Below are 13,375 nucleotides of genomic sequence, written 5' to 3' on the forward strand. Positions count from 1 at the left end.
TAACAAATCTTGCCAAACCGCCTCCTTGTCCGTAAGAATACGCCACTTCCATTTACTTAGCAAAGCTACATTCATAATCTCCACATTTTTAACACCCAAACCTCATTCCTTTCGCGGTTTACATACCGTATCCCAACACACCCAATGAATAGATTTTTTAAGATCAACTCCTCCCCAAAGAAACTTGCTTTGAATGGATTTAATCTCATTCAACACCTTCTTAGGGGCTTTGTAGAAAGAGAGCGAATAAATCGGGATTGCATTAAGAACCGAGTTAACCAACTCCACCCTACCCGCCATACTAAGATATTTACCTCTCCACACATTTAATCTTTTTCTAAGCATTGCTAAAAGATCTTTCCACATCGAAAGTTTCCTTGGATTATCACCTACTCTCACTCCAAGAAATTTGAACGGAAGAGATCCCACTTTGCAAGATAAGAAGGATGAAGCCGCTTCCAAAAACCAATCTCCCACATTAAGTCCATAAAGATTACTCTTGTGAAAATTAATCCGTAAGCCCGACAACATTTCAAAACCTCTAAGGATAGCTTTCATACTTCATAAATTCGCGGTATCTCTTTCGGCCAAAATAATAGTATCATCCGCAAATTATAACATATCCACCTTCTTGTCACCTTTGAATCTAAAGCCACAGAATTCACCTAGCTCCTTTGATTTCTTCATTAAGGCCGTAAGAGCCTCCATGACTAAAACGAACACAAACGGAGACAAGGGATCACCTTGCCTAAGACCTTTCTCCACACTAAAATTTTTGGTAGCACTCCCATTAACAAGGACGGACATAGAATTGGTAAATATACAACACTCCATCCATCTCATCCACCGAGCACCAAACCCCATCCTCTTTAAAATATATCTAACAAAATTCCAACTCACTCTATCATAAGCCTGTTCAAAATTGACTTTCAAAACCACACAACTTCTTTTCTCTCTTTTTGCTATATCAGTTTTAGGTCATCACTTGGGTCAAGAATCAATGATAATTAACGATAATTAACGATAATTAAATCACTTTTAAAAATTCGTTATTATTTGTAATCGAATCTATCGATTATGAGGAGTAACGATAATTAAAATACGCACATTTGCTATTCGTGATAATCGAATCTATCGATTATAGTGGTTAGCAATCCTCCCTTTAATCCGTTAGCCATGGTAATCAAACCTATTGATTATTGCAACTAATGGTAACAAATTAAAACCAGGGTTGTACGCCAAATCCTAAAACACTTCCCAAACCTTTTCAAATTCCTAGTACCAAACTACAGATTATCATAGGCCATTCAAAAAGCCTTTGAAGCAATTTCCAAACATATCAAATCAAATTCCAAATTCTAAGGCGTACAACCCTGTCCCCGAACTACGTTGACTCTGATTCTCCATAAGGAGATACGTAGGCACTTGGATAACCAAGGCGAGTCCCCTTCCCTAAAACCTCCATTCAGTTCAAATCTCAATTTTCGCCCTATTCATTTCCTTAGCTATTAAATCCTATTATTTTAGCCATAAACTGTTGCCTTAGATTCAAAGCCATAGGAAAGGGTTGAGGGTGCCTAACACCTTTCCTCGACCTGATTATAATAATCTTACCCCGATCTCTTAGCTGCATAAGGTTTCTTATTCGCCCTTCAGAATAGGTGGCGACTCTAAAACTTTAATTTTCAGGGCAGGTTGCTACAACCGTCATAAGACCAAACCTCCTATCTAATTTCCTCTTCCGAAAACCTCCTCTCCAACCAAGACACATCCCCCTCCTCCAAGACATTGAAATCAAGGCCATCCGGAACCAGTCTCTCATTATCTTCCTCCTTAAAGAACTCAAAGAAATATCTTTTAACCTCCTCTTTAATATTATCAATCCCTTCAACTCTCCCGGTAACGCCTTCCAAAGAAGTTATCGCTTTACGCCTATGTCTCTCCTTTAGAGAATTATGGAAGAACTTAGTGTTCTTACCTCCATCCTTCAACCAAAGATTTCGAGACTTTAACCTAAGCATGCATTCTTTAATGTTCAAGTAATTCCAAAAATCTTTGGTAGCCGTCCTTCTATCATTAACCTCATCATCGTTATCGCCCCCCATATTCGCCTTAATCTCCTTATCAAGAATATTAATCTTCTCCGTCGCATCCTCCACCTTCAAATAAATCCAACCAAACACCTCCCTATTCCACACCCGAAGACGCTCCTTAAACATTTAGTTTTTCATAAAGAACAAAATCCCCCCTCCCTCTAACCTCCAACTTCTTCCATTCAAGAACAACAAAAGATTTGAACTCCTCATGCTTGAACCAAGAATTATTAAAACAAAAAGGTTTTGGCCCCCAATCTAATTTTCCCACATTGAGACGAATTGGGGCATGATCTGAAATATCTCTTTTTTCAATTCTTTGGTCAACCACCTTCCACTTCTCTACCAATTTCTTTGAGAGTAAAAATCTATCTAATCTACTCATTGCTTTACCATTGTCTTTGAACCAAGAAAACTTCACTCCTACACAATTAATGTCTATTAAATCCATTTGCTCAACGAAGCTCCGGAAATCCTCCATTCCTTTACAATGTCGGTTACCTCCCTCTCCAATTCTCTATTCTTTTCTCAAGACTTCATTAAAATCTCCCACCACACACCATTCCTCATGATTTCTACTTTTTTTTATTTAACAATGATTCCTAAAGAGAAAGCCTATTCGCCCTATTGCAAGACGCATAAACATTCACCAAGTTATACTCCACACCCTTCCACGAAATATTGATACCCACATATCCTTTGTCTACAAAACTATAATTTACAACAAGAGATCCTTTCCTCCATAAAATCACCATACCTCCCGAAGCCCCTAAAATAAGTAATTAAATGTGTAGAGAAACTATTACTTATTATTTTCAACCATTAGATTTAAAAGAATTAATGGTTAAGATGTGAAATAAGTTATAATAACTTACTCTGACCTATAATCCCGGATAGGGAAATGGAGTTAAGAAAGTCAAATAAATTTTCAAATCATATTTCAAGGGAAATTTAGATCCACTACTCTTACACAACAAGAAAATTGACATTTACCAACGGCAAAAATCCGTTGGTAAAGGTCCAAAAACCGTTGGTAAAAGTAAAAAAACCTATACCAACGGACAGTTGCTTCCGTCAACTATAATTCGCTATACCAACGACAAATTACCGTCTCAATTTCTTGTACCAACGACAATTTCTGTTGGTATAGATCTAAACTTTTTTTAATTTTTTTTTTACAATTTTTGTTATTTCATTGATATATACTTTCAATGCTAATTTATATAGAGAGAGCATTCAATAATAAAGGTGCCTGTATATTTTTTATATATATTCCAACGATATACAGAGTAAACAAACATAGATATATATATATATATATATATATATATATATATATATATATATATATATATATATATATATATATATAAATAACTCAGTTTTACAAACTTAAAGTTGGTGATAGATAAATAATGTCAATCCTAAACTATTGTAAAGGATTATACTAATAAACATACAAGTTTCAACTTAAAAACAACTTGTGCCTACTTAATAGCCTATAACTTTCATCTTCAAGTTTCCATCTTCAAATCTTCTATATTAGCTTTAATCTTTACCTGCAAGATATTAAAAAGAAGATAAATAATAACACAATTCAACATAGATAATATTACATCTAAAATTATTTTAAGGCCCTAAAAGATACACTATCGGAAGGATCCTTACATTAGTGTATTTCATCAAAATACAGTAAGGAAAATTGATTTATACAATGGTTTGATAATGGTGGATTACATAACTTCTACATTTAAAATATTAAATCAACAAATCAGCATATTTTAATAACATTGATAACATACCACTAATATGATAGTACCAATGGTTTTCATTCCCATCACATGACTCCAAGTGACCTACAAAACCATTCCACCAACCTACCATAACAATAGAAATGATCTACTAACTGATATAAGGTTTTGAATCAAACAAAGTCTCTTTTATTATTAATTAACATGGTATTAGAGAGAAAATTTAGAAGAATATCAATATTATTTATGGTAAATGAAATGACCATAAGGATATTCTTTGTTTTTCCTTCACTAAATCTCTATGTGATCACCAGGATGCAAATCATTTAAACAATCAAAGATATGAAGTTCATGTGAACATGTATAAACAATAAGGATAATGTTTTCCTCTCGTCAACATAGGTAATCGAGAAACATCATTGTTGGCCCCAGTTATATTGATCTAGAGATATTACTCAAATCCAAGAAACAAATGTTGCTTCCAAGTTCAAGACTTATATTTCAATCTTATAGGTGGTACTTAGGTTTTGAGCAAAATTTCACCATATAGATCCTGGAAGCTGTCATATACCTTGTCACATATACTAATGTTAGGTTACTAGACCAATCAGAAATCAAAGTTAAAGATTAGAAAAAACATATTGCTTTAGTTCTTTACTTTACCTTATAGAATGTGCTGAAAAGGTTGCACAGCAGCAAAAGGGAATGTATGCTTGTTTCATGAAACCAATCATGATCACTAGAAACAAAACCTTCTTTTCCAGCATGTCTCACATGATAAAAAATTAGAAATAGAACTCAATGATGAAGATAAAAAATTAAAAATACTCTCTCAAAATGATGAAGAGAACTTGCTACCTCTTTCATCAAATCAAACAAGACATCAAGTGTGCAACTTCTAACCTCTGGTCTTTGATTCGATGTTAGATCAGATAAACCAGCCAGCATAGGGAACCAATAATGCTCGGTCACATCCAAAGTTGCATCTAAATTAGCATCAATGTGAATTAAAGAACCTCCAGGAATAAGACCCTTAACAAACAAATGAAATCACTTAGAGAACAAGCAATATCAAAGCCAAAGTTTATCTTTTGAACCTTCGAGTCAAAGAAAAAAACAGTTTAGCTTCCAACATTTTGTCATCTCTCAACTTTGAGATCTCATATATAAAGGGAAAGATATGGAATTGTATAACATTATAACAATATACCACAGCCAGGCTTTACAAAGACCAACAAAACATATCGACCTTAACTAGAAGAATACCTTTGCAAATAGGAAATTGAAGAATACATAAGATAGTCAATTTCTCATTACGAAATTGAAGATCTACATATAACTGCATCCAAAGAAAGATCAAAGTAAAACATTTATAAGAACCAAATTACAAAGCATGACAGTATAAATCAACTATTTTAATGGCCGCACCCATAGAAACTGAACCAAATCATCATATGAACTATCACCTAACAAAAACTCATTTAAAAAGAACAACACAATTCATTAAAGTGAGAGAAACATATCAGGCCCAAAGCAATATAACAGAAAGGAAAAATTTGCTGTACATTTAAACAGAAACATCTCGAAATCGTGATTTGCAAGCTAGACTTGACAACACAAGGTGACTCAACACATAGAGTGTTTGCTCCTTGTTGATAACCATAATACTATGATTTCCTAACCACAGTGAAACGATTCACAATAGAATAAGATCATAGGAAAAACCTCACCACATTGGACGCCTTCAATAATGCTTATCTTTTGGCTGAACATCTTCAAGAATGACCTTACATTCTGTCTCCAATGATTCCAAAAAATTGATTTGTCTTTGGTATCTACTATCTACCAAACTTCATACATAATGAATAACATGATATATGTAAGAAACTGCAAATAAAATCTAAACAAACTTACTATCAATCACACTGTTAAACTCAAAATTTGAGAAATGAAAAAAGCCAAATGTGAAACATAATTTGATGCATCCACTCAAATGTTTCAGTACAACTTTGAAGCATGACATATCATAACCAAAATCATTTTTATCCATTTATTCACTATGAATCATCTTGAAATGCAAGAATAGAGAGACAAAGCTCCACCAATAGTCCAACACAAATGCAAACCAAAGAAAGAGAACACAGAGATAGTATAGAGAAACGGAATACTGTGACACGTTATGGTGAAACAGAGTACGTCAAAAGAGATCGCTGAAACAGAGTTTGACAGCAAGACGGAGATTAGATCTAGAGGAACGGAGAATCTAACATTATCGAAAAACTAAAGAGATGAAGGAAAAGGTTGAGGGAGGAGCTTTTAGGGTTATGTTTTTTAAGAGAGAAATTGAGATTTGAAGGGTTTGAGAAACAAGGGTTTTAAGGTAACAATGGAAGAAGAAGGGTAAATAGTGGCTGATGGGTGAGTTTTTTTATGGAATAATAATAAGGGTTACCAATTGAAGATGAAAGAAGAAGGGTTTCATGATAGAGAAGATATTTTGGTGGAGCTCGTAACCTAAAGAGAAGGGTTTCACGATAGGAAGAACAATTTTATCTTAAATTATTTATTTTTTGGATTTGCCAAAAATGAAAAATAAAAACCAAAATGAAGGAGGGAAGATTCCCGCGTGCTGACCCAGTCTTATACCTCCTATACCTACGGTTAATTATACCTGTACCAACGACTTGAAAAATAGTTAGTAAAAGATGCGGTTGGTATATGTCATTTTTCTTCTAGTGTTAAGAAGGGATGGTGAAATTATAGAACCATATTCAATAGCATATATACGTTTAATTTCAAACTGTATTTGCGTTGTTTTGATGAATGCTGTGTTGAGAACATGTTTGTTATTATTTTCTCTATAATCTCTCTCTGCGTGGTTTGTCTATTAGAAGAATAATTTTATCAACAATTTATGAAAATAATATTGCATTCATAGTTCTATAAAAAGAGGCACACATTCGTGGAGATAGAATAAAACATATTATTCTAAATATTTATTCTTATATGAACTTCAATAGATTTGTGATATAGATATTTAACATATTTATTCGAGTTATAATCTTACATGAATTTTTCATAAAGTCAATTCAAATTAAAACACTTGGGAAAGTCTCATATACTCGTACTCAAATAGTCACAAAACCCTGCAACACACCTACGAATACAATTAAGTTTCTCTGGACAATCTATTTCATAAGTGTCAACAGTACAAGGAATGGTTGTATCTGCATTGTCAAATAAAACAAAAATAAATGTTACTAAAATGAAATAAAATATTTATTGTGTATAAGATAAATTAGAAAAATATTTTTTTTAATGAAAAACAACATACATCCACTTCCACCTCTACCAGCTTCAACAAGAAATAGAGAAAAAAAGATGATCAAAATATAAACAAACATGAGTATTTTAGTCATATTTTTTCTCTTTTGTATTTAATAGAGTTTTTTTCATCAATTTATAAGTAAAAATTAATATTTTTTAAATTCAATTTAATAATTTTCAGCTCTTAGGTGTTGGTAAAAGCAATTTACAAAATTAAATTTAATGTTAATAATCTCTAAATAATTTGTCGCGTGTATCCCTTAAACTTACTCAATTGATCACTTAACCTTTATAACACTCTGACATAAATATATGTATTATCATCAAAGTTCTCTTTTTCTTTTTTAATTATGAAACTTCATTATATATATTTTTGTTTATATTTTAGCCTTTTAAATATGTAAGAAAAGAATTTGAAAATGGAATCAACAATAATGAATAATGGAATAGAAATAATATGTATCAATAACGTAATGAAGTGATGAAAACACATTTATTTATCAATGAAAAGACCATAGGATTAATGTTAATATTTTTTTTGTTATTTTATTATTAATCTAGTATTCAACACATATACTAATAAATACAGCAATGCTACTCTTACACTCTTTCTTACGTCCAAATACTTACATCATATATATTATTCATTATATTTATGCGGTGAATAATGTTTTTTTATTAAAATTTTAAAAAATATATATTTATTTTTAAAAAAATAAGGTTGCAATATTAACCAAATTCACAATTGTATTAATTACAAAAAATGCACGTCATTAACCACTTATTTTACTTGTAATTCATTAACCACTTTCACTACTACATTAACCAATAAAATACATACTATTAACCATGTTCTGACACTAAATTATAAATGTATTAACCAACTTTTACACTTCATTAACCAACTTTATTTTACTATTTTTTTATATTTTGGAGAATTCATTAACCAAGTTATAACTGTATTAACCAACTTTATATATAATATTAACCAAAGTTGGTTTACTACGTAAGATTTAATATTTGATATCAGAATACTCGATAACCAAATTATGAACTATATTAACCAATTTATAACACTCAATTAATCAACTTTACTATATAACTTAAAACTATTTGTTTATGTCAGAATATATATTAACCAAACTCTAAACTGTATTAACCAAAATTTGATATTTCATTAACCAAAGTGATTTTAAAAAAAAGAAAATAAATCAAAATATTAAAGAAAAGGATATATGTAAGAATATCATTTCTCTATAAATATTTTAGAGAAAAGGAAATATGTTTACCTGAATTTGAACATGAAATTCAATATAAAATGTCTGTCCAACCAAAAAAAATTAGATTGTAACTACGAGGTTAAAGTTATTACATTTCAAATATGAAAATTGCATTGATAAAAGTGTGTTATCATGAGCAAGAACATGAGAATAATTAGTAATGGATTACAACATTGTATTTTTATTGGGTACAAGTGAGAAAAGGAAGAAAAACAAAAGAAAATTATCTAGAAAATAAAGTTTCACTAGCATGAGTTATTATAAAAGTGACAATTCTAATGAGGGGTTCTGCAAGAGTTATCATAAAAGTGACAATTCTATCAAGGGGTTCTGCAAATGATCAACACGCCGCATTATTATCAACCATATACTTTACTAGATAGTCAACATAAGTATTTTCTTCCATAAGAATATGAAATATTTGAATTTGATATTTCCTAAAAAGAAGTTCTTTAATGTTGTGAAGAATCACGACATATAGTAATGTCGTACATTAACATACTCTGAGAGAAATTTGATAGAGAATTGGAGTCAGAATAACACATATCAGGTCTTTGATGCCAAATTTTTATGTCATACATAAATCATGATATAGTGCTATCAATTCAGCATGAAGAATCTGAAATAATCAATATTACTCGTAAATTCGTAAACCTAAATACCATCAGCATTTCGAATGAATCCACTAAAACCTAAGACGTCGAGATTTCCATTACACTATTGTATTTATATTAACATAATGAAAAAATGAATGTTGGATTTAAAAATGTTTAGTTATTTAGGTCATATTTTTTTAAATTTAATTTTTCAAATATAGCTTTTCAAATATAGTTATTAAAGTGTATTCAACTCTCATTTATTATTAATTAGGTTATTTTAAAACCGAGGACATTATAGATGATGTCTTACGGTTTTTGAAACAGAAGGTTAGAATCTACTTTTATTATAATACAAAAAAAGTTATTAAAAAATAAATTAAAATAGAGTGCAAAGTGATTAAATAGATATTTTAAATATTCTATTGAATGACAAAATATGTAAAAGATATATTTAAAAGAAAGAGTATTATATAACCAAAGATCCAAAATTCATGGGACTATGCTAAAACCCAAAGAGACTTAAAGTTAAAATCCAATACCTCAATTAAATCCTTAAATAGAAAATCTAATGAAATAAAACAAATGTGAAAGTTTAAAATAAAAGCCAATAGAAATTTACACAAACTACAATTTGACACTTCTACTTTTAATGATAACTTAAACACTACTGTTATAAATTTAATGTACACTAACAAATAAATTATAGACTTAAATAGTATATTTCCTATACTTCCTATGCATTTTGTCACATGATTCGATGAGTTTTAAAGTAGACATCATATGGGGTTGTTATTCATTCTATGTGTTTTCTGAATAGTGCAAATTTGTTATGCTAAATATTTTTGTAACAGTTGTTTTCTTTGCATAATTTCTCTATGCTAAACAAAAAAATTCTACATGAAATTTTTAGGATCTGTATCGCAAGTTATTTTTATTTAGATTTCTCTAAGCCACAACCCTTATCGCTAAGAGAATTTGTCTGTGTTTGTAGTGCACAATTCTTATTATGTTATCATATTCTCTTATGATTGCTTATAATATAGTAATGAATATCTTCATTAGACTTACATTTTGTTATGTTACAATGTCAAGTTTTTACACTGAATGTTCAAATAAATAATGATTAAGTCATCTTGCACTGTCTTCTCTAAACTAGATTGATCACAAATATTGCACAAATATTTTTTTTTTACTCTAGCGATGTGAATACAATCCATAACGAAAAACCTTTCATCTACATTGCTAACTGTGATCGAATGAAAGTTTTGAGATGACAAAAACTATCAATTCAACTATGCGTATTATTTTGTTGTCGGGTCATCAATTCGGGGGTTCAACACGAGGGAACATTTTTTGTTGGAGTCTTTCTTCATAAGCAACATATCTTGTGAGAGACATATCACATAGTTACCTAAAATCTTAAGGTGATAGGTGTGTGGATTCTCTCATTATACATAGTTCAATCTCCACTTTTTAATCAATGTCAGACTTTCCCACACTTATTTCTTAACACTTATAACTCACACTTGTTTTTTTCAACGAGTCTATCCATAATTCTTTCCCTCAAGCGGAAGTTTTTTCATACATCCACATACATTTGTACCACCGTTTACACTTTTTCAACGGGGCATGCAGTCTACCCACCATCATGTGGGGAGACTTTCGATACAAGTGATTAGTCTTTCACTCAAACCAACAACTCATGATATCACTATTCAGTCATCAATTTGAGGGGTCAACATGAGGGAACACTTTTATTATTTAGACCTTTCTTTATGAGCAACATAGCTTGTGAGAGACTCACCTCATATTCACCAAAAACTTTAAGTTTTTGGGTGAGTATGTAGCGTGTCTCTCATAAAGTATGTTTCTCATAAAAAAGGCCCTAATGTAAAATGCTACCTTATGATGACCCCCAAAAAATTGATGAACCAACAATGATATCAGAAGTCGTTGGTTTGAGTGAAGGACCGGGGAATGCCAAGTACAGGATGAAATCACATTGTATCGAAAGTCCTTCGCACATGATGGTGGATAGAAGGCATATTTCGTTAAAAAAGTGTCAATGGCGGTACAAGTGTATGTGGATGAAAGAACTTCCACTTGAGGGGGAGCATTGTAGATAGACTCACACTTGAGGGAGAGTGTTGAAAAAAATAAGTTTGAGTTGGAAGTGTTGAGAAACAAAGTGTGAGAAAGTCTCACATTTATTAGAAAAGTGAAGATTAAACACTTTATATGTGAGAGAACCCATACACTTATCACCATAAGGTTTTGGGTGAACATGTGGTGTGTCTCTCACAAGGTGTGTTGCTCATAAAGAAAGACCCCAATGAAAAATGCTTCCTCATGTTGACCTCGAAATTGATGATCTAATTTTTTGGGGTGAAAAATGACACTAAGTTTTGCATCACGCAACTTTGCTAAAGCTTCCTCGGCATGCCCACACTCTTCACATACTTCAATTGAAATATTGATCAATGATAGTCCCGTAACCATGTTTTTTTGCTTAACATTGAGATCTTTGAAATTTAAATGTCTAAGCCTATAATGCCCATATTTATTCTTCCCTACTAGCAGTCGTTGCAAGACACCTATGTTCCATTAATTTCACTTTAACTTTTCGAAGTTATGTTTTAAGCCATAGGGGCAATTAGAATCAAACTCCCATTTACATCTATAACTTTCAGCGCTTTGTTTTCCATGAATCTTGTAATTCCTTTCAAGAAATTGACCCATTCTCAAAATATTACACTTGATTCCAAGAATATGCAACACATATTTAATCAAGAAAATCTCAACATCCTCTTGATTGATACATCACCAATCCCTTCTGATATTAGTGTGTTACCATCAATCGCTGCATTTTGTAACTTTTCGTGTAGTCACCATCACATTTTCAACTAATGGTAACCGGTTATGGTCTTCTTGACGGGTTACAACTGCCTTTTCTTGTGTTGTTTTTTGCTTCAACAATCACCATCAATAATATGCTCTCATAATCTTCTTGCATTGTAAACTTTGCTTAAGATTCTTGTGGATCATTCTTGTTGGCATTACATTCACTAGCAAAATGTCCACACTTTTGACACTTGTAGCATTGTACATTGCTCTTATAATATTTCCTTCTTCCTCATCTTCCTCTATTGTTGCCACCTTTATAATTTCTTGATCAACCACCTTTGTTGCAGCTACTTTTATCCTTTTGAAATGCTGAATTGTTGAAATTTCGGGAGTCCCTTTCACCATTATTATGATACTATCCTCTACATCTATTCATGGACCATTTTTCCTTCACCTTATTGTCTTTTCCAACGAAACGGACATGCAAAGCAATTTCATCCTTTTATTTTTCAACATTCACCTCCTCCATTTAGGCTCTCGAGCCTTAATATAACTTTGTAACTCTTCTTTGCTCATGATTGAAAGATCCTTAGACTCTTCAATAAAAACCACCATGTTATTGAATCTTCAGGTAATGATATCAAGATTTTACCAACCATATACTGCTCAATGATTGTATATCCACTAGCTTTCCCTTTATTCACCAATCTTGTGATTTTTGTAGTAAATTCACTTATGGTTTCCTTGTCGTCTATCTGAATCGACTCCAGCTGCCTGTTGGGAGTTTGTAACCTCACCAGCTTTACTTTATCGATTCTTGCATAAATTTTCTCAAAAATATACCAAGCTTTCTTTGAGGATGTACAATCACCAACCTTATCAAAGTTATCAGTATCAGCCCACTGATGAATAAGATACAAAGCTTTGAAATCTTTTGTCTTCTCTTCCTTTTGTGTAGTTCTCTGTGAAGACGTTGCACCTTCTACGAGTGGATTAAAAACATTCTTGATCACCTTACGAACATTTTGATAACTAAATATCACCTTCATTTGTTTGTACCACTTGTCATAATTTTTCGCATAGAGAATTGGGAGATTTGCAGGGATATGTTCATTAGAGATGGAAAGAATTTTCACACACACACTAAGTGTTCAATAAAAGAGCCAGACTTTTGATGCTAAATGTTGGATCAAAACCCCAATCACAAGGTAAAATGATGAACATGAGTATAATGGAGAGAGTGATAGAATTAGAGAGAATCAGGGTAAAAATGATGTCCACAATTGCATATTTGTTGAATAGGTGTCCAACAATGAAGCTAAAAAATATTACACCCGAATGATCGTGATCTAGTTTCAACCAGAATATGAGTCAATTGAATGTATAAAAATGTCCCAGATCAACTAAGAAAGAAGATAGATGACAATGGATAACAAATGATACTTGTTGGATATCACTCTACGGGTGGCTTTAAACTCTAT

The 13,375-nt window shown here is 31.7% G+C and overlaps 1 long non-coding RNA gene across 14 annotated transcripts; it reads right to left on the reverse strand.

Moving 5' to 3' along the window:
• Window positions 1-3,479: 3,479 nt before the first annotated feature.
• LOC131594460 (uncharacterized) lies at window positions 3,480-7,520 on the reverse strand. 14 transcript variants are annotated; one of them, XR_009281395.1, is made up of 5 exons: window positions 7,179-7,315; window positions 4,748-7,071; window positions 4,508-4,613; window positions 3,896-4,415; window positions 3,481-3,652 (listed from the first exon to the last, which is right to left on the reverse strand). It is a non-coding gene; the product is annotated as an uncharacterized LOC131594460 (long non-coding RNA). The 14 variants fall into 14 exon arrangements; XR_009281393.1 differs by having other exon boundaries at window positions 4,703-7,071; XR_009281390.1 differs by having other exon boundaries at window positions 3,484-3,652; window positions 3,896-4,876; window positions 5,111-5,183; window positions 5,575-7,071.
• Window positions 7,521-13,375: the final 5,855 nt, after the last annotated feature.

Source organism: Vicia villosa, linkage group LG4 (assembly GCF_029867415.1).
Source record: "Vicia villosa cultivar HV-30 ecotype Madison, WI linkage group LG4, Vvil1.0, whole genome shotgun sequence".
NCBI lineage: Eukaryota > Viridiplantae > Streptophyta > Magnoliopsida > Fabales > Fabaceae > Vicia > Vicia villosa.